General features: G+C 46.3%; 1 pseudogene; it reads right to left on the bottom strand.

The window, feature by feature from the left end:
• The window catches only part of LOC136479778 (probable cinnamyl alcohol dehydrogenase 1), a 36594-nt pseudogene extending 13130 nt beyond the window's left edge, over positions 1-23464 (bottom strand).
• Positions 23465-24604: the final 1140 nt, after the last annotated feature.

The raw sequence follows: 24604 nt of genomic DNA, 5'->3' as shown, positions 1-24604 counted from the left end.
CGTGCCACGTGTCCCCTCTCTTCAAATACTATATGCTCGATCTCAACGGTAATATAGTGACTGGACGCTATGGCTTAAAGTGACCGGACGCTGAAACCCAGCGTATGGTCGTTTCTAGTAAGCATCCAGAGACGACTTTTCTAGACCGGATGCGTCCGGTCGCCCTTGACCGGACACAGCCAGTGTCCGATTAGTCACCTTGATCACTGTGCTACCACGTCAGTAGGACCAGACGCAGCCTTCCAGCATCCGGTCAGTTTGAGACCCAACGTCCAGTCGAAGACCGACGCCGGCGTCTTCGCTGCTACAATTGACCAGACGCGCCGGTCCCTCTGAGACCAGCGTCCGGTCACTTTGTGACCAGCGTGACTAACTCCTTTTCACTTCTATTTTCTTCACCCTTGCTCAAATGTGCCAACCACCAAGTGTATCACCTTGTGCACATGTGTTAGCATATTTTCACAAATATTTCCAAGGGTGTTAGTATTCCACTGGATCCTAAATGCATATGCAATGAGTTAGAGCATCTAGTGGCACTTTGATAACCGCATTTCGATACGAGTTTCACCCCTCTTAATAGTATGGCTATCAAACCTAAATGTGATCACACTCTCTAAGTGTCTTGATCACCAAAACAAAATAGCTCCTACAATTTATACCTTTGCCTTGAGCTTTTTGTTTTTCTCTTTCTTCTTTTCAAGTCCAAGCACTTGATCATCACCATGGCATCACCATCATTATGTTATGATCTTCATTTGCTTCACCACTTGGAATGTGCTACCTATCTCATGATCACTTGATAAACTAGGTTAGCACTTAGGGTTTCATCAATTCACCAAAACCAAATTAGAGCTTTCAACGCGGTCAAAGGAGCATCGGACCCTTGGAATTGGTTCGACGGTCTGGGTCGGACTCAGTCAAAGTCATTTTGCACTCTCTGGTCCCTCTCTAGACTGCGTCGGACCGTGAGTGGCATTGGTCCAATGGGAGTTGGCCTTGGACCATGCAGTCGATCGTTTGGGCATGTAACAGTCAAATTCAAAGGTGCGGACATGTGGCGATCGCAAAAGAGGTCGGACCGAGCCGTCGGCTAGTCCGATGGTCCCATAAAGAAGGTCCGATGGTCGGTTTGTTGGAGTAACGTCTAGTGGAGTTCTTGGGGGTCTATTTAAGGGGCTTGGCTAGCTTGTGGCCTGCTCTCTTGGCATTTTTCATGTGTGATACACCCCCTAGAGCTGAGACAAACACCTCCCTCTCATCTCCTTGGTCATTGATTCATCCTAAGTGAGATTTGGAGTGATCCTAGTGCACTTGGATTGAGTTGAGGCATCTAGTGGCACTAGTGATCATGTTCGCTACGGGATTTCTTGTTACTCTTGGTGGTTGCCGCCACCTAGATGGTTTGGAGCAGCGGAGGACATTGAGCGGCTTTGGTGATTGTTGCTGGCTCCGATCAAGGCATTGTGAGGGGTTCTTGTGCTTATTCCCCATGGGAGATTCGCAAAAAGCAACTCTAGTGGAATTGTGGCTTGTGGAGTGCTCTCTAGTGTGGTTCTTATGGCGCCCTTGGTGTGGGCTTGGCGTGTGATGCCAATTAGCACGTGAGCCACCTAGCTTAGACTCGCCACAACATGGATGTAAGTTGCCGGCAAGCAACTGAACAATGGGAATAAATCTTGGTGTTCACACTACTATAGATCGAGTGATCGCTGTCGCCATTATCACCGTCGTTTATTACATAAGCGATGGTGATGTAGCTCCACCGCCGGTTGGAATGATAGCGGGGCCTAGAAAGGAATCGAACCGGTGGATGAAACTTCTAGCACCGATGGTTGAATGATAGATGCTATAGTACTATTGGGTGTTGCATTTCTCCGTCATATGGAACGCCGAGCGAATTGAGATACACATTATGGCTGCCGGCCCTAAATGACAATTTGGTCTACCGATGGTAAATTCAACGTGAGTGTTGAATGTCCCAACTTCTAACGTCGTCCCATCACCATTACTTCCACCGGGCGAAGCCAAAGCGAGGCTCACTCACTGCTCTACATATTCTTCAAGCTGTTGCCATCTAAAACCACCCTTGTTCCATGTTCATCCCCTTCTTCCATCTACAACCATGTCGGGTAGCCCCCTTCAAGCTTCCCAGTAATTACTCATCCTCCAAGGAGGATGAGTGGATGCAACACTCCACTTCCGACGATGCCTCTAGCTACTAGGGGTCTCCTGATCGGAGTCCACCCTGGAGCTCCTAGGAGGCGGAGGAGGACAAGGATGACGAGGAGGCAGAGGAGGAGGAGGACGACGACATTGACTTCTTTGACAATGACAACGACGATGACGTGCCTCCTCCCAAGTGAGCAAAGTGAGCATCATCCTCTCGCCATAACAGAGAGGATCGTTTTTAGATCATAGTTTAGATTTAGTAGGCTGAATAGTTTAGGTTCAGTAGTTTAGATTCAGTAGTTTCTGGACAAGTACAATCACATACTCGTCCAAATTGTATCTACTATCTATTACAATGAATTAATGGAAAAAATCTATTCTGACCAATGGTTATTTCATTTGCCCATAGAGAGAGTATGTTTATTCTTTTGTGTATATGAATGAAAAATAACTATCTTGTACACGACAAAAAACTATCATGTATGGTTGCAACAGTTGTTTCTAGGAGAATCTAATTGTACTTAGTTGTTCAACAGCTGACAATCGCTGTATTATACCGATGTCTTAGCGTGGAATGGTCCGCTTAATATGGACACTGTTTTACTTATCCCGCGCTGTTCGTTCTTGGTGCCGATCAATCTGGACCATCCATTTCGCAACAAACCTAGAATCACCTAGCCCGTTCCCCAACTCCCATCTCTCCTCGGCCCTTGTTGGTGCCTTGGCGGTGGTTTGTCCCACAAGAAAACCCCACTATGAAGCACTTAATTAGTTCTCCCCACCCAGTGGTTCTCCTTCATTCTGACACTATGGTTTCTTCGCCTCTACTACGCTGGTTGCCTGGCCTCATACATCTTACATTGTCACCCTAGACAACGACCCATGAAGGTTAGATGAATTCGGTCCGCCCTTGTTTGCATTTGATTCTAATTGGTTTCGGGTTGCGTATCAGTTTTGTTTATATTAGGATTTTCTTCATTACAATAGATGTCTTATGTTGGAAGAAGACATTTCTATGCGAGCAGCCTTGCCTTTTGGTAGCTAGGGGTGGCACCAGGAGCCCAGCAGTTGTTGTTTTCTACTTGGTGCCATCTTATTCATCAGGAGCAAGGGTTGATTGTTCAAGTTGTTGTTCGTCACCTTCTTGGACCACAAAGTTTCACAAGAATCATTGAAGACCCTGTTTGTGAAAGATTTTTGTGCTTTGCAGGACTACACAGGAAGCATCCATGCTTTATCGATACAATGTGGACATGGATGGAGATGCTATCATCTTGAACACGGTTCACTACCTCTAGGTTTCCGGACTGCATCAACCAATTGAGTACCTTAGCAACTGCCTACGCATCCCACATTCTTAGAATTAGGGAAACTTTTATGTTAATGAAGTTTATATGTACTCCCTATTAGTATTTCTTAACGTTCATGAATAAATCCACAAGCGCACGGATATACCGTTGTAGCACTTCACCCAGGAGTATTCAAGGTATCGTATTTTCACAAGGAATGGAAGTGTATAAGTCTTTTAGCTAGTTCACGCAAGATGACAAGAGGGAGAGTAGCTCAGGTAGCGAGGTTTTCTAGGGAAAGAGATCTTTGGATAAGTCAGCTTGATCACTATGAGCTTGCTTCGGGCACCGGATCGCACACGGTCTGCCAAGTGATGCTGGCCAATAGCTCTACGCCGAACCCGAATGTGGAGGAAAATAAAGGATGGACAGGGCTATCACCACCAGCCACCTACCTCTCATCAGTGGGGAACGAGGCAAACGAAGGTGACCTATAGCTTAGACACCATGTCTACGCTACCGATTACGACTCTAGCGTCAGCCAGGAACTTCCGTCTTTATCAGGAGTCCTCTACTAGAGCATTCATTACTAGAACGAACGACGAACCCACAAGCAAATAGTAAAACTAGCTTTGCCATGATAACTCATCACCGTAGGAGAATACGAAACTCTATACTCCAAACATCAAGAGATTCATCGAGGTACAAGCTTAGAGAGAGCCGACAACTCTGGTACTCCTCTAACTCTTCCTCACTCACTCCCAACACTAACAATAGCTAAAGTGCTAAACTTCGAATGGGGCTCTTCTCTTGTGTCTTGTGTATTCTCCCCCTTGGATGAGAGCTCTTCCTCTCTTTAAATAGTACACCAAGGTCAGTTCTGGGGGAATATTTGGGGAATCCACCCCATAAATGCCTTCAAGGAGTAATGCAGGGTTGCCACATGGAGGCTGGGGGCAAAAGGCATGGACAGGGGGTCGCCCGACCCCTTGGGTTGCCCATCCCCAAGTTGTGCCACCCCTTACCACCTTTGGTTGGTTGGTTGTGTGCTGGGATTGGGTTTAGTCTTCTCGTGCTTGGGCCCAGGTTTGTCTGGTAAGTGGCCTTTTCCATTTCTCTATTTATTCAATGTATTTTCTTGGCCCTTTTTTTGTATTTGCACACATGTCCTCCTGCAAATGAGCAATCACCAAAACTTGTGGAATTTGTTAGTTATAATCCCTAATACTAAGTTTGGTGTTTATATGAGTGGATTTTATGCAAGATTTGGTGGATGATTTTAGGAGTTAAGGACCGCCAACAAGCTCCCCCACACTTACCCCTTTGCTCGTCCTCGAGTAAAGCTCAAGGACTAAGGTGATTCATCTCCTTGACATGAAATCTGCATACAAGTTATTCCACACTTCACCTGAACCTGTGAACCTTGAGTATCTACCACATTATCTTGGGTAATTGAATAATGGAACAGCGTGGATTCAAATCCCCTTACTTCAATCTTTTTAGAAACTTGGGTTTTTTATTTGATTTTGAAAATGTAAATGTAGCTCTACTTCTCGAATGATTCTCTTAGATCGCTCAAGTTTGTGTTTGGTTCCTCACCTAGGCAAAGTTGTTGCCTCTTATCTTTCTACTTCTAGAAATGCTTATGTGGAGCTCGGGTAGGGAAAAGTATGGCATACTCGCCTTGCACATGTTGTGAAGTCAAAAACCAGATCCGAGGAGAAATACGTCATACAATCTGATCAAGAGGTGCAATGTGTGTGGTAAATTTTTGGTGAATGATGCAGTGGAACTCCTACTTTTACTCATGATCTCTCCTCTTCATAGGTTTCTTAGAGGTAATGGCAATCTTCTTATGGACCTTCTTGTGTCCAAAATGTTTTTCTTTCTTTTTACTTGGACCTTCATGTGTCCAATTTCCTTTTTTTTGCTCGGACTTTCATATGTTTCTCTTTTTTCTTCATTGCCATGCCTCTCTTTTTATGGGACTTTTGTGGAAAAAGATCAAAATTTTGATAGAGTTTTTATTTTGTAGATGGATGGATGGAATTTTGTGCTATCTTCCAGTGTGAAAGTTTAGCTTTTTGTGGGTGGTGTGTACGTGCTCTTGATTCATGAAAGTATGAAATATTTCTTCACAAGGATCACAATAGTTTGACAAAGCTCAGTGTAGAGACAAGTAGCATGATCATAAGGTTTTTGAAAGAATATCATATCTTTGGCCTTGGTAGGAATTTGAATATCATTAAGGAGCATGCTATTTTAAATTTTGATTTTGCAAGAATAAATCCCAAGTACTTTGCATGAGAGAGCAAGGTTCTTTTTCATCCCACTATATCACATATTTCAGTTACTTAGATATCATGGGTTCCCTATGATAAATTGTTCACAAGTCTGGGAATGTTAGTGAGGAATAAAGTGTATGCAAATTCAATCAAAAGATAGCATGGAGATTGAACAATATTTTTTATCTTACATTTTTAGTTGGTTTTATTTTAATCTTTATCAAAAGGAGGAGTGAGGATGCACACACCAGTCTTGAATTTGCTGTGTGATCTTTTGTGCATCATTTTAGGGGAGGTTATTGCAGATGCTTGTGTAGATATTCTCCCCCACACTTGTTGTTGTACCTGGTTTTTATTTGAAGACATAGAAAACACAATACAAGTGGAGATAAAAGCTCTACCAGTAAAAATACTAGGGAGCTGAGTTTTTATTGAATTCAAGATGATATAGGTGCATTACATGATTGAAATAAGTAAAGGAAAATAAAAGTAATTAGGAAAATAAAATGCGCCTAAGTTATTCTAGTAGGGAAGGTTTAAAAGTATGGGTCAACCGCGTCTTCCTTCCCTATGGCTTTGGCTAGGCGATTCATTTTCATGCCCATACCGTGGCAGATGTGGTTGATGTCATCCTCAAAATTTTTAGTTTTGATGATGTACTCCGCTAAACGGTTGTGAAGTCGCCTATTTTCTAAGCGCAAGGATCTAATTGCGGTGCTTAGCTGAGCAATGGTAGTCTCCTTTGGTTCTTATTCCTCATCGCTACTTTCGAACTGTCTGGGAGGTCGCTTGATGGTAAGAGACAGGATGTGCCTCCAGACTTTGATGTGCCTGTGAGAAGATTTAGGCTACTCCTTATCTTTTGGAGTCAGCGCTGGTTTTACAGCCTTCCCGTACCCACCTCCTGGCTTGTGGATTCCTATAACAGTGAAGCGAGGTTTCGAAGGAGGGCTTTTGGGAGGGAAGGACGAACTAGAGTAAGTATGGTAGCACACGTGGCTTGATGGCGTTACAAGAGAATTCCTGTATGTCTCTCTTGGTTTTAGGGTTGGACCGTCGTCCCCTTGGAAGTTACCCTTCTTCTTGAGATCAATGGCACCCATGGTAGGTCTTTGATAGGGATGCATGCGCCCAACTTTTGCCTTTCCGTTGCCATTGGGTGCAACGGACCTTGCTGCTAATCCAGAGTTGTTGGGGCTTGACCCTTAGCTGGCTCCGATCTCATTTTCTTGTGGTGGTAGAATGGCTAGGGGTTTTAGGGTGATGGCTCTAGCTTCTTCTGTGATGCGCTCATTGGTGAAGAAAAGATGGTTTGCAGGTGATGGAATTCCTTCGAGCTCATAGGTGGAGCTAGAGCCAGTGTAGAGAGCTAGTGTCTTACCAGCCATGAGAATGTTTGGAGGAAGAGAGGGAGAGGTGTTGGTGTGCGGAGAAGGCAAAGGCTTAGGGGGTTTAAATAGTGGAGAATGGCCTCTACCAGAGTAAAACGCAGTCAAGATGTGCCATAACTCAGGAAATCAAAGTTGGGGCACCGAATCTGCTGCTGACAAAAAATCTGGGGCATAAAGGAGCTAGGGCTGGGTCGCCCGACCCCCCTTGATCTCCGCTGGATCCCAAACTTTTATGATATTTTTAAATGTATTTAAGTGAGAGATATGTACGTGGTCAAGATTATTTGAGAAGAGTAAATAGAGGAAAGGCTAATGCAATGCATTGAAATCAATTAGTTCTATGACATCTATCTCCTCTTCAAATTTGTGCAAGGGTTTAAGAAAAACTTTTAATCGCTGACCATTTACCTTTGAAATATTACCTTCTTCATCTTGAATTGTGATCGTGCTGTGTGACGATGTGTTGATGACGGTGTATGGCCACTTCCATTTTCTTTGAAGTTTTCCTTGCCCAAAAAGTCTGACCTTTGAGTTAAATAGTAACACTTTATCTCCCTCTTTTATTTCTTTTGGTTTGATTCTGCGATCGTGCCATCTTTTAGTTCTTTCTTTGTACAACTTGGTACTATGGTATGCTCTTTCTCTCCATTCTTCTAGCTCAACAATCTGCATTTGCCTATTTTTGTCAGCTAGCTTAATATCCTTGTTCCAGCTCTTGATGGCCTAGTGAGCTCTGTGCTCTAGCTCAACTGGTAAGTGGCAGCTTTTTTTGTACAAAAGCTGGTATGGTGACATGCCGATAGGGGTCTTGTAAGCTGTTATGTATGCCCAAAGTGCATCAGGTAGCTTGTTTTTCCATCCCTTCCCCATCCCATTGACTGTTTTCTGTAGAATGTTTTTGATTTGTTTGTTGGATGTCTCTGCTTGACCCCTTGTCTGATGGTGATAAGGTGTGGCGATGTTGTGCCTTGCTCCGAGCTCTTCCAAGAAGTTTCGGAAGGTCTTATCAATGAAGTGAGACCCTCCATCACTTATGACCATCTTGGGTGTTTCAAAGCGAGGAAAAAATACTTCATGGAACATCTTCTGTGCATGCTTGGTGTTGGCAGCTCTACATGGTATTGCCTCCACCCACATGGACACGTAGTCAATGACTACTAGGATATACTCGCATTCATAGGACTTTTGAAATGGTCCATGAGGTCAATACCCCATACGTCAAATAGCTTCACTTATAGGTTGTATGTCAGGGGCATTGCATTGTGAGCAGTGATGTTCCCATGCAGCTGGCACTTCTGACATCTTTGGATGACCTCTTTGATGTCTTCGTACATTGTGGGCTAGAAGAATCTGCATTGCCAGATTTTTGCTTGTGTGCAGAACACTCTGTAGTGACCTCTGTATGGTGCTGCATGGCATCTTTCTATGATCTGTATCCCTTCTGCCATTGGTACACATCTCCTTAACAATCCGTCGGAGCATACCCTGTACAGGTATGGGTCATCCCAAAGGTGGCGTCTGCTTTCTAATTGGAGTTTCTTCTTATTCTCCTCTAGTGGCACATATCCTGCAACCATGAAGTTCACGATGTTTGCATACCACGGGTTGGAGTCTGTCACTTTAGTAGCATGTCGTCACATAGAAAATCGTTTATGGGGAGCTCCTACATGTTAGTGACTTGCATACATGACAAATGATCTGAAATAGTATTCTCTACTCCCTTTTTATCTTTTATTTCAAGATCAAATTCTTGGAGTAGAAGTATCCATCTTATTAATCTAGGTTTAGCATCTTTCTTAGTGAGCAGATATTTTAAAGCAGCATGATCAGTGTAAATGATAATCTTTGTTCTAACTAAGTAAGATCTAAACTTATCAATAGCAAAAACAACTGCTAGGAGTTCTTTTTCAGTGGTTGCATAATTAAGTTGTGCTCCTATCAGTGTTTTGCTTGCTTAAGCAATAGCATGATGCTTCTTATCTTTGGTTTGGCCAAGGACCACCCCAATGGCATAGTCACTAGCATCACACATGATCTCAAAAGATAGCGCCCAATCATGGGGTTGAATGATTGGCGCCGAGACGAGTGCTTTCTTAAGGATGTGGAAAGCATCTAAACACTCATCGGTAAACTCAAAAGGTGCATCTTTAGCGAGGAGGTTCGTGAGGGGTCTAGTCATCTGAGAGAAATCTTTAATGAAGCGTTGATAGAACCCTACATGACCTAGGAAGCTACAGACTCCCTTCATGTTTATAGGAGGCGGGAGTTGTTCTATAACTTCGATTTTTGCTTTGTCCACCTCAATCCCCCTTTCGGACACAAGGTGTCCAAGAACAATGCCTTCTCGGACCATAAAATGGCACTTTTCCTAGTTAAGCACCAAGTCATTCTCTTGGCATGTTTGCAAGACTCTGTCTAAATTTTCTAGACAATGATCGAAGGTTTTCCCATAGACAGAAAAATCATCCATGAAAACTTCCATGATTTCCTCGATCATGTTAGAGGAAATAGACATCATACACTGTTGGAACGAAGCGGGTGCATTACAAAAACCAAAAGACATTCTTCGATAGGCGTATGTTCCATATAGGCAGGTAAAGGTGGTCTTGCTTTGATCATCAGGGTGGATGGGAATTTGATGATACCCCGAATACCCATCAACGAAACAAAAGAAAGAGTGCTTTGCCAACAGCTCTAACATTTCATCAATGAAAGGGGGAGGGAAGTGATCTTTCTTTGTTGTCGAGTTAAGTTTTTGTCAATGAATGCACATCCTCCACTCCATGACGGTTGGTTGTGGGATCAACTCATTTTTGCTATTCTCAACGACTGTCATCCCTCCTTTCTTTGGCACAACCTGAATGGGGCTAACCCATTCATTGTGTGGCATGGGATAAATTATCCCAGCGTGTAAGAGTTTGAGGACTTCTTTCTTAATGACTTCTCGCCTCACATTATTTAGCCTATGTTGAGGCTCTCTAGAAGGTGTGCTTGAAGGATCAATTGGAATGCGATGGGTGCAGAGGGTAGGACTAATCCCCTTGAGATCCTAGAGAGAGTACCCAAAAATAGGCCTATGTTTTTCTTGAATGGCGATGAGTTTAACAGTCTCCTTATCTGAGATCTTATTGCTTATGATTATAGGAGTTTTATTGTCATCATTTAAGAAAGCATAATGAAGGCCAGCTGGTAGGGGTTTGAGTTCGATCAGAGGTCGTGATGGTGTTCCATGTGTGGGAAGTTTGATGGTTTCTCCTAGGTCATCCTCATCTTGAATGAAGAGTTTAGCATCTTTAACCAAGGATGCCTTAGGAGGCTCAAAAGGAGAAATAGCCATGACCTCCTCAAATGGTTTTGAATAAGGGAGAAGTTCTATCACCGAGTTTTTAGCTCGAGTGATGGGAATGGAGAAGGTATCTCTCCCAAGCTTTATGTCAAGGTTCCCTAAAGTTGGTGGCTCCATGAAGATTTTTTCTAAGGGATGCCCTATCAAGATGTCAAAATCCTAGATTTCAAAAACATGGAAGTCAAGGGCAACTTCAACATTAACATGATATACTGTTATATTATGGAGAATCCCAATTCCTTTTAGGCTAGATCGTGGGGTGAATCTAAAGGATTTGTTTGTGAGAGCAAGGGGCTCATCACCCAAGTAGGTGAGTGAGATGCAGATAAGAGGTTTGCTCCGATAGTAGGGTTATATAGCACATCTACCCAGTTTCCATAGATTTTGCATTATATGGTTAAAGAAGGGACGCGAATATGAATTTCTTCAGACGAAAGCTCCGCTTCTTCTACCCATTTGCTGCTCATGATGGCAGTCAACTCCTTGATAGTTTTTCTAAGGAAATCTTTATCTAGAGGGTCAATAGGAGTGACAGGAACTGGTGGTTTCTTTCATCAAGAATAATTCAAGGTATTTCCAAAATCTTTGAAAAGTTCTTCCTTGAAAAAGGGAAGTTCAGGGGGTTGAATTTCTTCCTCCAAAGTTCCCGGTTCAGGTGAGGGTCCCAAGGTTGAATCTAGAAGGGTAGGAAGTAAGGGTTCGAATTCAGCTGATGAGACTTCCTCATGGCTTGACTTAGGTTCTACTTAGAGGGGTTCAGTGGAAGAAGTGTTCTCTAGAATGCGATCTAAAAGTGTTTCTCCTTCCACTGTGGTTTTGTGATTAAAGGATCCTCCAGCAGTGATATAAAGCTATAGGGCAAACTCCTTGCTAAGACCTAACCAAAAGTGTTGCAACAACACATGGTTGGGTAAATACAAGTCTGGGCCAGAGTGTGTTAAAACTGAAAATCTAGCCTAGGCTGCACCTATGGTTTCCTTCTCATGTTGGCGGAAGCTGAGAATCTCTTGTCGCAGGGAAGCGATTCGAGATGTAGGGAAGAACGTGAGACAGAATCTATTTCTCAACTTCTCCCAATCTCGATTTACCTTTCCTATGTTATGGGCATACCATTGTTTCACCCTCTCATCAGGAGAGAAGGGAAACAACTTCTACCGAAATGTTTCTTGTCTCATGCCTGAGATTGTCAAGCAAGCACAAAGCTACTCAAACTCCCGTAGGTGATGGTATGGATATTCATAGTCTAAACCAGAGAAGGTTTGTTCCCAAACCATGGCTATAATGCTAGGACGGAGTTCATAGCCAGAAGCTATGATTGGCTTTGAAGATGCTGGTGGCTCTAAGAACTCACCCATAGGAGAAGAAATTTGTTGAATGGTAGGTTGCTCCATTGGAGAAGAATAAAAAGACAAGAAAGGTAAAAGAAAGGGATACATAGGTGAACTAGGTTTGGAGATAATACGACGACCATTCCATGGCAATGGTGCTAGAAATGCTTGTTGGTATTTATTAATGTTCACGAATAAATCCGCAAGCGCATGGATATATCGTTGTAGCACTTCACCCGAGAGTATTCAGGGTATTGTATTTTCACAAGGAATGGAAGTGTACAAGTCTCTTAGATAGTTCACCCAAGATGACAAGAGGGAGAGTGGCTCGGGTAGCGAGGTTTTCTAGGGATAGAGATCTTAGGATAAGTTAGCTTGATCACTATGAGCTTGCTTAGGGCACCCGATCACACCTGGTCTGCCAAGTGATGTCGGCCAATAGCTCTACGCTGAACCCAAATGTGGAGGGAAACAAAGGATGGACAGGGCTGTCACCACCTGCCACCTACCTCTCAACCGTGGGGAAAAAGGCAAATGAAGGTAACCTATAGCTTAGACACCACATGTACGTTACCAATTACTACTCTAGCATCGGCTAGGAATTTTTGTCTTTATCAGGAGTCCTCTACTAGAGCATTTGTTACTAGAATGAATGATGAACCCACAAGCAAATAGTAAACAAAACTAGCTTTGCCTTGAGAACTCACCACCATAGAGAACACGAAACTCTGTACTCCAAACAGCAAGAGATTCATCGAGGTACAAGCTTAGAGAGAGTCGACAACTTCGGTACTCCTCTAACTCTTCCTCACTCACTCCCTACAGTAATAATAGCTAAAGAGCTAAACTTGAAATGGGGCTCTTCTCTTATGTCTTGTGTATTCTCCCCCTTGGATGAGAGCTCTTCCTCTCTTTAAATAGTACTCCAAGATCAGTTCTGGGGGAATATTCTAGGAATCCACCCTCTAACCGCCTTTCAATGAGTAATGCACGGTTGCCACGTGGAGGCTAGGGGCAAAAAGCATGGACAGGGGGTCGGCCGACCCCCTTGGTCGCCCATCCCTAGGTAGTGCCACCCCCCAACCGCCTTTGGCTGGTCGGTTGTGTGCTGGGCCTGGGTTTGGTCTTCTCGTGCTTGGGCCCAGGTTTGTCTGGTAAGTGGTCTTTTTCCATTTCTCTGTTTATTCAAGGTATTTTCTTGGCCCTTTTTATGTATTTGCACACATGTCCTCCTGCAAATGAACAATCACCAAAACTTGTGGAATTTGTTAGTTATAATCCCTAATACTATGTTTGGTATTTTATATGAGTGCATTTTATGCGAGATTTGGTGGTTGATTTTAGGAGTTAAGGACCACCAACACTCCCACTAAGTATTGAAGCCTCTCGATTAGTATGTATGAGTACTGCATAATTGTTGCACTATTCTTTTGGTTGAACTGTTAATTCAATGTGTGCCTCGGTCGACTATATATGTGTTGGTCTTGATTGTGGTCCACGTGTACATCTCTATGTATGCAAAAAAGAGGCAAAACGGGCCTCCTTCTATGGTGGATAGTTCCATGAATCGCCGGTGATAGAGGATCTCATCTTGTCAGGAGTGTGAGGGTTTTCCAGGACGTGTTGATGCCTTGGAAGGAGGCACATAAAGCGAAGACAAAAGACCCTGGCCGACCTTATTACTCAGTGTGCAACACATTGAACCTTGATTGCTCGATGGCTGGATCTAGCTCCAACTCCTCACAGTGGTCTACACCATCCCTAGGCGGCCTTGCGAGAAGAACACGGGCTTCCAGCGGAGGAGGCTACAACAGGAGGGGCCGTCCATCCCATACCGTGACTACCCCTTTGCATACCAGCCACCAATTTTGTGTCGCTGTGGCTTGAAAATGCCTTAGTGGATTTCATGGAGTCACGAAAACCTAGGACGTTGGTACCACAGATGCTATATGGCAAATGAACTCGATTTCTTTCTTGTTTATTCAGTTTTCCTAATGCAAAAGCTAAAATCGCGATGTACTTATAGTAATTTGGTTTTTTTTGTAGTCCGACTTAGATTGTGAGTTCTATGAGTGGTATGATCCCCCATATGGAAATTTTCTGAAGACTTTGCTTTTGGATTTATGTAACAAGATAAGGGATCTAAAGGAGGAGGCAAATGTTAGAACAAATGAAGACCTACAGGAGGTGGAACATATGCCATAGATTGAAGAAATGGCGAGGGTTCCAACGAAGATGAAGGAAAATTTGGTACCTTTGAGAAAGAAATGTGCTTGCTATTCTTCTTTCACCTATTTTGAACTTACCTTAGTCGTGGGCATGTTCATTGGCAAGTTGCTTAGTTCACTGTAGTAGTTCCAAGTATCAATTGATGTCTCTGACTGAATTGTGTCACTTTTGTAAAACTATTGTTGAACTAAATGCAACATGATTAACCTAGTGTTGAATTAAATGCATAAGAGAGGCATCCTAGTTCCCTGGACACTAGGTCCTGCTACAAGAGCGAACAATTTATTGAACTCTATATAGACTCCCATGGTCCTACCACAAGTCCCTCCCGTCCATTCCCCTCTTTGCTCCCTTTCTCTGCTTCACCCTGCTACCAGCGGACGGAAGGGAGCCTCTCTCTTGCTCTCTACTACATCACCTCCATCCTCGCCAACACACAAATCTTCAGCGCATGGTCAATGCTTCTCTGCTTCTCCCGGATCTATGGTAACTTCATTTGATTCAATCTTCCTTTGTACTGAATTGGACCTTTTTTGATGGATCCAAACTCAACTACAGTACTGTTGTTCCCTCTGTAGATGAAAATACATGTTCTTGTTTTGGAGTTTTTGGCCTTTTATTTCCATGGAGTATAACTTGTGAGCCTTATTGTCCTCAGTATTGGTTCTTCAAATCAGTGCTTTGTGGACAAAGATGATGAGGTAGAAGAAAGTGTACTAATGGATGTGGACAGGGTAGTAGTGGTGAATGCTCGTGATGACATAGAGATTCACAACGATGCCATGGAGGTCGACCAGGATCTACAGGATCATATGGAGATTGATTAATTATGGAACTAATGATGTACATATCACGACCTTTTACCTTTTGCGTAGTGTGGGCCTAATTATTATGTTTAAAACAAATTAGTATTGCATTATAGCCTTAGGCATGCTTGTTAGCTTTGTACTATCGCTCTACTTAGTAGCTATGAATGTATGAGACTCAAGTTGGCTTCCTTTCAATCCAAGTAAAGGCATTGTGCTTTTCTAAGTGCGCAGATTGCCTTTCTTTCAATCCGAGTACATGCTAAATGTTGAATCTGCTATCCAGTTGGTACATTCATCTTCCGGTGTCAACATCTTCGTTGGCCCCAATCTCCACCAATGGTTTGTACTGCATTAGTCGCCACTTCTATCCAGTTGTGATGGTACTGTACATTCACCGCCGCTTCATTCCAAAATTTGCATTCCCACGTGGGAGCCCTCTCACACGGAATTAGGAAGTTTTGATGAAATTTTTCATTACCACGGGTCATAAAAGTTATGCGGTGAGCCTGTCCCACCACCCTTTCTCGTCCTCATTGCTGTTGTTCCTCACCTCCATACCTGGTCAACACTGCTCAATGGCGACACCATCCATACTCACTGGCATGCAAGCCACCAATCATCGGCAGTACAGCTCTTGCTCCGCGCCGATGCACCTCACCGGCATGCCCGCACAGATCCACCAGCGACTGAGCTACTGTTGTCACCAGCGTGGTTGCTCGTGCTCATCGCCGCCAGATCCAAAGGCAAGGGCAATAATTATTTACTTCCATCATTGGTCGTTCTCCTCAAAACTCATCTACTTGCTAATGTTGGTTGATACAATTGCATGGCAGGACAACCTCATCTCTTCAGCGGGTGGTGTCCTAGCTCTTCCAGATGGAGGAGGCCCCCAATAGGAGGAATGCAGTGGGTAGCCTCACAAAACCATGTGCTTGTTGAGATCCTCCGCCACCTCCCCGCTCGGTCCTTGTGCTACTGCAAGTCTATCTATCGCTCCTAGAAGCGCGTCATCTCCGACCTTGACCACCGTAAGGAGCTTTCCTAGATTGTTGTCGGCTTCCTCTTTGGCAGCTGGTGGAATGACAATCGCCACTTCACCAGCATCACCAGTGAATGACACTGATTGTCCTTCATGCCCTTCCCTCTTGACAAAGTCCTAGTCTCAGATTGGTACAGCGGCCTCATCCTCTGCTGGTGTCTTGGGCCTCATAGATTATGTCGCTATGTTCTCTGCAATCCGACGACCAAGAAGTGGCTTGTACTACCACATAGCATCCATTCTGCTAGTGAGGCTCACTTGGGTTTCGATCCAATAGTGTCCTCACACTTCCATGTGATTGAATGTCTGCAGGTGGAGGGTGCGTGCGTAGGTGTGGAGATCTACTCATCTAAAATTGCAGCTTGGATCTTTAAGGAATCTGAACGGGGCTAGGGTATTGTACTATGTTCAAAATCGAGATGTGTTTTTCATAATGGTTTTATACACATGCTTGAGTACTCTTGATAGTTGCTGTGGATATGGAGGGAAAGACATGGAGGACAATTCCTAAACCACATGGTGCTGAAATCTCCATCCATCAAACTCAGGGTCACTTGTGTTTGTGTTGTGCCGCTATTCACAATATGTCCCAGCTTTCAGTGTGGATACTTGAAGACTATGGTACTAATAAATGGAGATTGAAGCATGTTGTGAGCACACAGGAGCTATTTGGACAGAACAATATTGAATTTGGTTCTGAGCTTTGTGATGCAGACTACAAAGTGATTATAGTTCACCTAGAATGGAATTTTATTTATTTTGTTGGGGAGGAAAAAACACTGATTGCATATGACATGGACCACAGAAAGGTTCATGTCATACATGCTTGTGTCATCCGCTATCATAGACCAAGAGGGCATCTGCATATGAACATGCCTTACTATGTTCCATATTTTCCCTTGTTCTTGGAGTCATTAGAAGAGCAGTAAAGGTGCATTTGCTGTATTTTGTTGTTACGACATGTCTTTGTTCAGGTACTCAGTTCTTTTGATTGTATATATAGGCCAATTTTGGCTTATTAACAAAAGAAATGGTATGTTGAATACTATTAATTCTACTGCTTTGTGCAGGTTGTGGAGTCTGAGTACTTTTCAACAATTTTCCTGCAATGGATAAGGGAGGAAAAAGAGGGGTTCCATGGTGCATTGGCTACCAATCTGAAGGAAGCTTTGCCTTGCAGTAGGAGTGACACATAGGAGTTTTTGTTATGTAAGTCTGTAGAGAGCAGTACCTTTATTCTGCAATCTATATACCACTTGTGTTAGTACATCAGTTCACACAGTTGTTATGTTAGCATTGATTGTTATTGTAAAGAGTACTCTTGTTTGTGGACATGATGTATGGATGTAACGATTATATATGTATGGTGTATGTATGGTGTATATTAAGGCCCAATTAGTAAATATATTGTAATACCAAATGCAATTTTGTCACCATTGGATATGCATTTAAGCGTTGTTGATTGTTTTGTCATCACCGTGAGGGCATGTTCAAAAGAAAATGAAAGACAAGGAGGGAGGTCAAAACAAAAGAGCACCGTCGCAACATTACGACGTGAGGGATTCCTAACCAAACCTCACCTTGCCTTTCAAAAGAAAACAACAGACAAGGGGGAGGTCAAAACAAAAGAGCACCCTCACAACATTCCACGCGAGGGACTCCTAACCAAACCTCACCTTGCCTTTCGAAAGAAAACAAAAGACAAGGCGTGAGGTCAAAACTAAAGAGCACCCACGCAACACTTCACGCAAGGGGGTCTAAATCAAACCTCACCTCCCCTTCAAAAGAAAAAAGAAGCGACAGGTGTGAGATGAAAACAAAAGAGCACCCTCGTAAAACTTCACGCAAGGGGCTCCGAATCAAACCTCACCACCCCTTCAAAAGAAAAGGAAGGGACAGGCGCGAGGTCAAAACAAAAGAGCACCCTCACAACACTTCACGCAAGGGACTCCGAATCAAACCTCACCTCCCCTTCAAAAGAAAAAGAAGGGACAAGCATGATGAAACATCCTCAATTTTCCTTGAAGGGAAAATCCACAGAATGAATTTTAATATGATAAAACCAAGAACTGATTCCATCATATTATCTTATTTCAGTCGATGTCACAGTCATACATCGTAAGATTACAAGAATACAAGATATTACGTCACTGGGGAACACACCTATTACAGAGTTAATCTAGCGGAAGACTATCGAGTGAAGGCTCCTCCTTCACGGGCATCATCAGAGTTGGCGTAGTGCATCGTAGATTCCATCTCCGAACCAAACTTGAGCGTAGGCACGAGACCTCCTAATCCTTTTAAAGTCAGCATCTCTGAGAAGCAGGAAATTTGCACACCGCCAGATGTGTGCAGGCCATGGTCAGCACCGATGAGCTTTAGTGGAAAAGATAAACAAGGGATCTGGCGATCCTAATATTTGGATGTGGTTTGCATCCTTAGCGCATGAGAAGTAAATAACATTAGTAATATAATAATATCCAATTTTTAACACATTCACCACCACACCATCCATATCCATCCACCAACCATCCATCCCAAACCATCTCCATACCACCACACCATATCTCATCTCACACACTCAGGTCGATAGGCCAACTCCCTCTTGGCCTTGTCTCAACGGCCCGCAGCCCCCAAGGCTCACGACCAGAAAATACCCCAACCCTGGAGGGAGGAAAGAAGGACTCATCTCCTATCTAGTTTAAGCGAAACCCAGGAAAGGTCCATAGCCGACAAGTCAGCATATGTATCGATCGATCAACCAAACACTCTGCAGAGGTTTTACATACCCACAAGATTAGCCATCCTCGGAGCCATGTATCTCCTAGGTAGAATTCCGATCGCTTGCTAGCCTAGAACGATGCCACCCTACCTCTCAGCCCTGGAACATCCCAAGTATAGTCTGGGATGGCTGATACTGTGAGTCATAGACAGAGCCGGGGCCCTCCGGATGTCAAGAGCCGGGTCCACAAGGCCTCCTGAAGTCTCGGAAGGGTGTGGGGGAAAAACCGCGCGCCCCGTACCTCCTTGCACACGTTCGCCTAGCATTAGTGGCATCGCTCTACCAAGTAGTCCGACCGTCCCGCACCATATAGGTCGAGTGGGATGTAAAGGATTCCCGGTGAGTCTGAGTACTAGTAAGTCCTTAGGGATTGACCAAGCTAGAATGTCTTCATCAGGGTTTCCATTTTACGTGCCACCATAGCACCTCTACACCGGGCTCCACCTATCCGAGGTTCACACCCAAGGCCACCTCCAATTACCATTTACCCGCCACAGGTATTCCATATCCAAGTGCCCAGGTAGCACCACATGGCAAGACTCGCTTGAGGCTCATCATTATTCCAGCTCGGTCGACACAACCCTCACTCTCCACGCACCCAAGACACACGCAGCACGCTCACACACCACCAAGTCTGGCACCCATAACCAAACCATAACCAGGGGGTTCAACACCAGCATCACATCCCTGATATAATGCGAAGTGGAGTTAATAATAAGTATAGTGGTGTAATATGCAAGCAAGCAGGCAAGTAATCATATATAAGCGAGCGAATGCGCAAAGTAGGGTGACATGGTAGAGTGGGTTGCATCAGGGTAATAATGGCTCAGGTAGTAGCATGCATCAAAGTACTAGCAAAGGAATAATTATAAAGCGCTAGCAGTTCTAGATATTATGCAATGTCTAATAGGATTCTCTAAAAGAGGGTGCTGCCATGACACCTGCGATGTCGAGGTAGTAGTGGTACAAATCTTCGTTAGTTGATGTAGTCGATCAGCAAGGTCTTCTCTTCGCAGGGTCATGTCGTCGATCACGTCCTCCTTCTCCATCGGGTTCCGATCCAACGTTGTCCTCGAGGCAATTACCCCCAAAACTCACTCAAGGCAAGAGAACAAACAATATTCCAAAAAGGCGACAAGACCCAGAAGGAACACAAAGAGGAAATGACTTGGCCCTCTTGGCTGATGTCTGATCCATGGGCCAAGGAAACACGAGTGGTGGTATGCTGAGCACAAGCTTAAGTCATGGCAAAGCCGGTATGGCTTTATGATAAACGGTTTAAGCCAGAGCTTATCTAGAGCAAACACCACGGCTCATGATCTTTCGATCCGATGTCATTGAATTGACGGGGATTGGAAGTCGGGCCCCAAGAAAGAAGAACGACGGGGTTCGACTCTTATAGCCTTATCCCGCAAGTCACAATTGGACACGAGTAGCAAACAAGAATGATTAATACTATTGTAACTTGGCTCCAACGTACTTCGGCTCGCCTGCTATGGTGGAAAGTGGTAGCGCAAGGAGATTGGACATCAACGGTTCCCCTCGACCCACACGACACAATAACATCGGGAGCCGAGAAGAGAGTCACTCAACATGGCAAAAGATGCGGGGGTTAGCTAGGCACATCCATGTCATGTTCTCAGACACATCTTCGGGAAAGATGGTTTTAGACGGTCGATCGGGTCGACACGCACGGGTCTGAGGTACGACATAGACCATAGCTTCGCTAACCCAAAAGGAATAGTCCGGTCTTTGATCCAATCGTCATGGGCAAGACAGAATCGAACAGAGCGGGCTATCTATGCAACAAGAGCAAGAACAACAAGGGACAAGGTCTACTTCTTCCAACACTCGCGCCACGACGAAAGACGGGGCATCGGAAGGAAGCGACAAACACCAAGTGCGCAAACCACTCGTAGGGTACCCGACTTAGGTGCACTGGCACTAAGACGTCTCTCTAATTCATAGCGGTGCGGTTGTCACCATGGGAATCAAAGAAATGTGATGGTCATACAAGGTACAATCATACGGGGGTTTGTGCACGAAGAGGCAAGTAAAAGCAAAAGACTGGCGTAGCTCCATGGTCATGGCGAGGCGAACTCATGGCCACAAGCTACACCAACGAGTTGGCATCCATCGTTCCATGATTGTTATCTCCTAGGTCATCTCCCACAGGACTTGGTCATGGAGGGCTCAAAGCGTGCGGGTGATATCCGCATTGATGTTAGTATCGACATCAAATCCATCACGACCATGTTCTAGGGCCGAAGACAGGAGCTAACACTCGTGGTACTATGAAGTCAACTAAAAAGCGAGGGGTCGAGTTACACTCAGCATCATGGTCATGGCGAGACAGATCTCGCGATCGTAACGTCCGAACGAGGTACGATCCCTCAGCCAGCTCGAAGGCTCGGCACACAGGCAACAACACCAACAACCAGCGATAAGAACCAAACACGACCGAAAGACGTAGCAACTCGACGCGAATGCGGAGTAGCACATTCCATAGCTGGGTGATAGGTGAATTCCTGTATGGCAGACATATAGATGGGTTGTAAGGACGGAGCATATCGGAGATAACATATGTATATGGAAAGATAGAAGACGGGGGCTTTCTATGGTCACGGTAAGATATCGACTATGGCTCGATTGTGTAGCAAGGGCATGGTTGTCCAAGGGATATCATGGCTTGTCCCAGAAGGTCACGACTTGCATTTGGCCAGTAATGGCCAACAATGGCTTACCATAGATTCGATTGGCCAGTCTTGCGCGGCTACAATTGGCCATGGTTGGCCAGGCATGGCTAAAAGCGTCGAGTCAGTGGCTTGGTCATAGATCATGGCCGAGGGGTGCTTGGAACCATATGGTGGCATTCCAGGGCATCGTACGTGTCTTGCGCAAACGGTGTGAGCGCAAGCAAAGAGTGGGCTCTTCAATTTTGAGGGGTCAAAAGTACTTAAGGTTGGTCTACATTGTAGGGCTCGATTTTAGAAAAATGTGGGAACTGGTTTCACATTTTTCTGAGGTCGTATGAATTTTCTATGAATTTCCAAAGGTTAAATCATTTTCTTGAAAAAGAAAAAAGGAAGGGGTGAACTGGGGCTTGACACGTGGCAGCGCAGGTTTGGTCCAGCGGTAACAGTGACTGACAGGTGGGCCTAGTCGCAGGTTGGGCTCTTATTGGGCTTAATGGACAGGGTCACGGGCCGGTCTGGGCTAGGCCAGCCCGGACACGTGTCGCGCATGGATGGAGGCCACGTGGCTCGGTCTGGGCCCTTCACAGGCTTGGGTGCATGTTGTCGGCTCACGATGAACTAGGCCACACCAGTCCATGAACCGCAGACACGGTCCGCGGTGGACCATGTCCACTTCTCCTTCTCCCTTCCTGGCTCGCGGTGGAACGAGTCCGCTGGCACGCTGCTGCTACATATTTCTGTCCTCCTCTATTTTCTTCGCGGCGACGCATTCACCGACGGTGAGCGGATCGGTGGCGAGGCGGCTGTAGGGTGCGATTGAGGTCAAAAGTGGACCTTATCTTTGATTTGGGTTAGGACGGGGTCATGGGTTGCGACGCCGGTGACCATGGTCGCGGCGGAGCCCGTGGTGGCTCCTGGAATGCAGCGAAGCACCGGCGAGATCTCAGAAACATCGGCGAGGTGGTTTGGGTAGCCTAGGACATCATCCAACTATGAGGCTAGGCTCAAGGGGTGACGGCGAGCTCCATCAGTCTCTTCTCGAGCCATACGGTGGCCGGGGTCGTCGGAAACAGTCTCGCCATGGCTGCGGCAAGGGGGGACATGGTGGCCTGGCGAGGTGGTTGCGAACGGTGTCAGGCTAAGGCACTAGGGGTTGTCCAACTACTTGGCGGTGTTCGAGGGCTCACGGTGATGCTCGACGATGCAATCCCGACGAGCGAGGTGGCCGGAGACGGTGGGAAGGTCCGTGGCACAGCAGCGCTCCGGAGCGCGTCTATGCCGGCAAGGTCAAGTGGCTAGGGCGGTCAGGGTTCATCTTCAGTTACGGCTAAGGCAGGGCGTGTTCTAGGGTGAGGCGAGGGTCATGGTGGGCTTTCCCCTAACCCTACCCTCCGGGTGTGGGCGGAACGGCCCCACCATGGCCGTGTCCTGGCCATGGCGAGAGTGCATGGCGCCGTGGTGGTGACTGTTGTTCCCTAGCTGCTAGGGGCTCATCAAGGCTACAACTTGGCTCATGTTTGTGGGTGCGAACATGGCGTGCATCCAGGGGGGCATGGCTCGGTCGTGCGTGTGGTGGAAACAGCGGGCTACCTCGGGCGTGGACGTAGCGCGGCAATCGGTGAGGACGTGGACGACGTCGTGGACAAAGGTCGGTGAGGTGGTTGCGCGATTGGGAAGGGCGATGACTTCTGCAGCTCCGGGCGTCGTGGACGAAGGCGTGCGCAACAACATGGCCGTAGCGTTCGGCGAGGACGCGGGCGAGGCGCAGAGGGCGATAAAGCATGGATGCTGAGGCGAGGCATCGTGGTTGCCGCTCGAACAGCGAGGACGACATTGGGCGTGGACGCGGCTTCGGCGGTTCGTCATGGACGCGGTGCTTGGGGATGGGGCGAAGCTCGACGTGATCGTGGCTCCATCGGTGGTCCTCGCGGACGCGTCGTGGCGAGGACGGCGTGATGTTCGTGGCCGCTGGGGCGTGTCCCTTTGCGTGGTACAGCTCCAGCTCGGCGTTGCTGTCCTCGGCGCACGCGACGCGCGAGCGGGCTCTGAACGTCGTGGCTGGCTGCGGTGCGGCGCGGCGAGGCACCGACGGTGTGGCCATGGTGGCTGGCTGAGGCCGTGACTACGGAGTTCGACTAGGAGGGCTGCACGGTGGCACTGTCACTGTCGAGCTAGAGGCGCTCCCGGTGGTGAGGCTCGGAGCAGCGCTCGCGGGCGACGGAGGCGGAGGCAAGCAGGGCGGCGGTGGCTACAGGGAGTGGTCGAGGGTGCCGACTACTGCGGTATTTATAGGGCGAGTGGCTAGGGCTTCTAGGGGCTCCGTCCATCCTCGACGTCCGTGCATGGGCAGAGACACACGGCGCGCATCAAGTGGCATGGAAGCCGAGGCGCGTGGGGTCGTGAGCTTGCGTGCAGGGCGCATGTCAGAGCGAGCGGCGGCGGCGTCTGGAGGCCAGGGCGCGTGCGCCCTAGGGTTGGAGTGGGGGCTTCGGCTACTGGCCGGGCTGGGCCATGCAGTGGCAGCGGCCTGGTTGGGGCAAGGCGCTGGCGAGGCGGGCCGAAGGGAGGAGAGAGGGGCAGGCCGGGCTGCTGCGCCGGTTTGGCCAAGCAGGCCACGTGTGCACGAGTGGGCCAGAAGGGAGGATTGGCGAGTGGGCTGGCGGGCCAGGCTGGGCCACAACTTCGAGTGGGAGAGGCTGGCTGGGCCTGCTGTCCCCTTGGGCTGTTTTGGCCATTTCTTTTTCCCCCTACCATTTCCTTCCTTTTCTATTTCTATTTCCTATTTTCTAAATAAACCAAGGCTCGTGTATTGTATACATGTGTCGCCAACATGTACACCTCCTGGTGGGGTCCGCTAGAGGTCAACTAGGGGTAGTGGGGTCCATGTCAAGGGTTGGCAACTCACAGGCATTGAGTTGATGAAGATAGTTGGTTGATTATAGAAATTAGGTCAAGGGATTCATGAGAGATTCCAGAAGGAGTCAAAAGGATTTGCTACGGACTTGTGCTCTCCAACACAAAACCCTAAACTAAATAAGGAACTCTGGCAAGCTCCTACAAGCAACACTATATGTATGCAACAATTTATTTATAAATTGTTCTTTGTTTGACCTAGCATCTACATGCTTCACACATTGCAGGAAAAACTTTAAAAAGATCGTATTTTTGGCTTCTCCAAAAATCCGGTTTGTTACAGTCCACCCCCCTTACAGGAATCTTGTCCCCGAGATTAAGGTGTTGC

Source organism: Miscanthus floridulus, chromosome 9, assembly GCF_019320115.1.
Source record: "Miscanthus floridulus cultivar M001 chromosome 9, ASM1932011v1, whole genome shotgun sequence".
Taxonomy (NCBI): Eukaryota; Viridiplantae; Streptophyta; class Magnoliopsida; order Poales; family Poaceae; genus Miscanthus; species Miscanthus floridulus.
The sequence above is the reverse complement of the archived record's forward strand: the minus strand, read 5'-3'. Positions and strand labels throughout refer to the sequence as shown.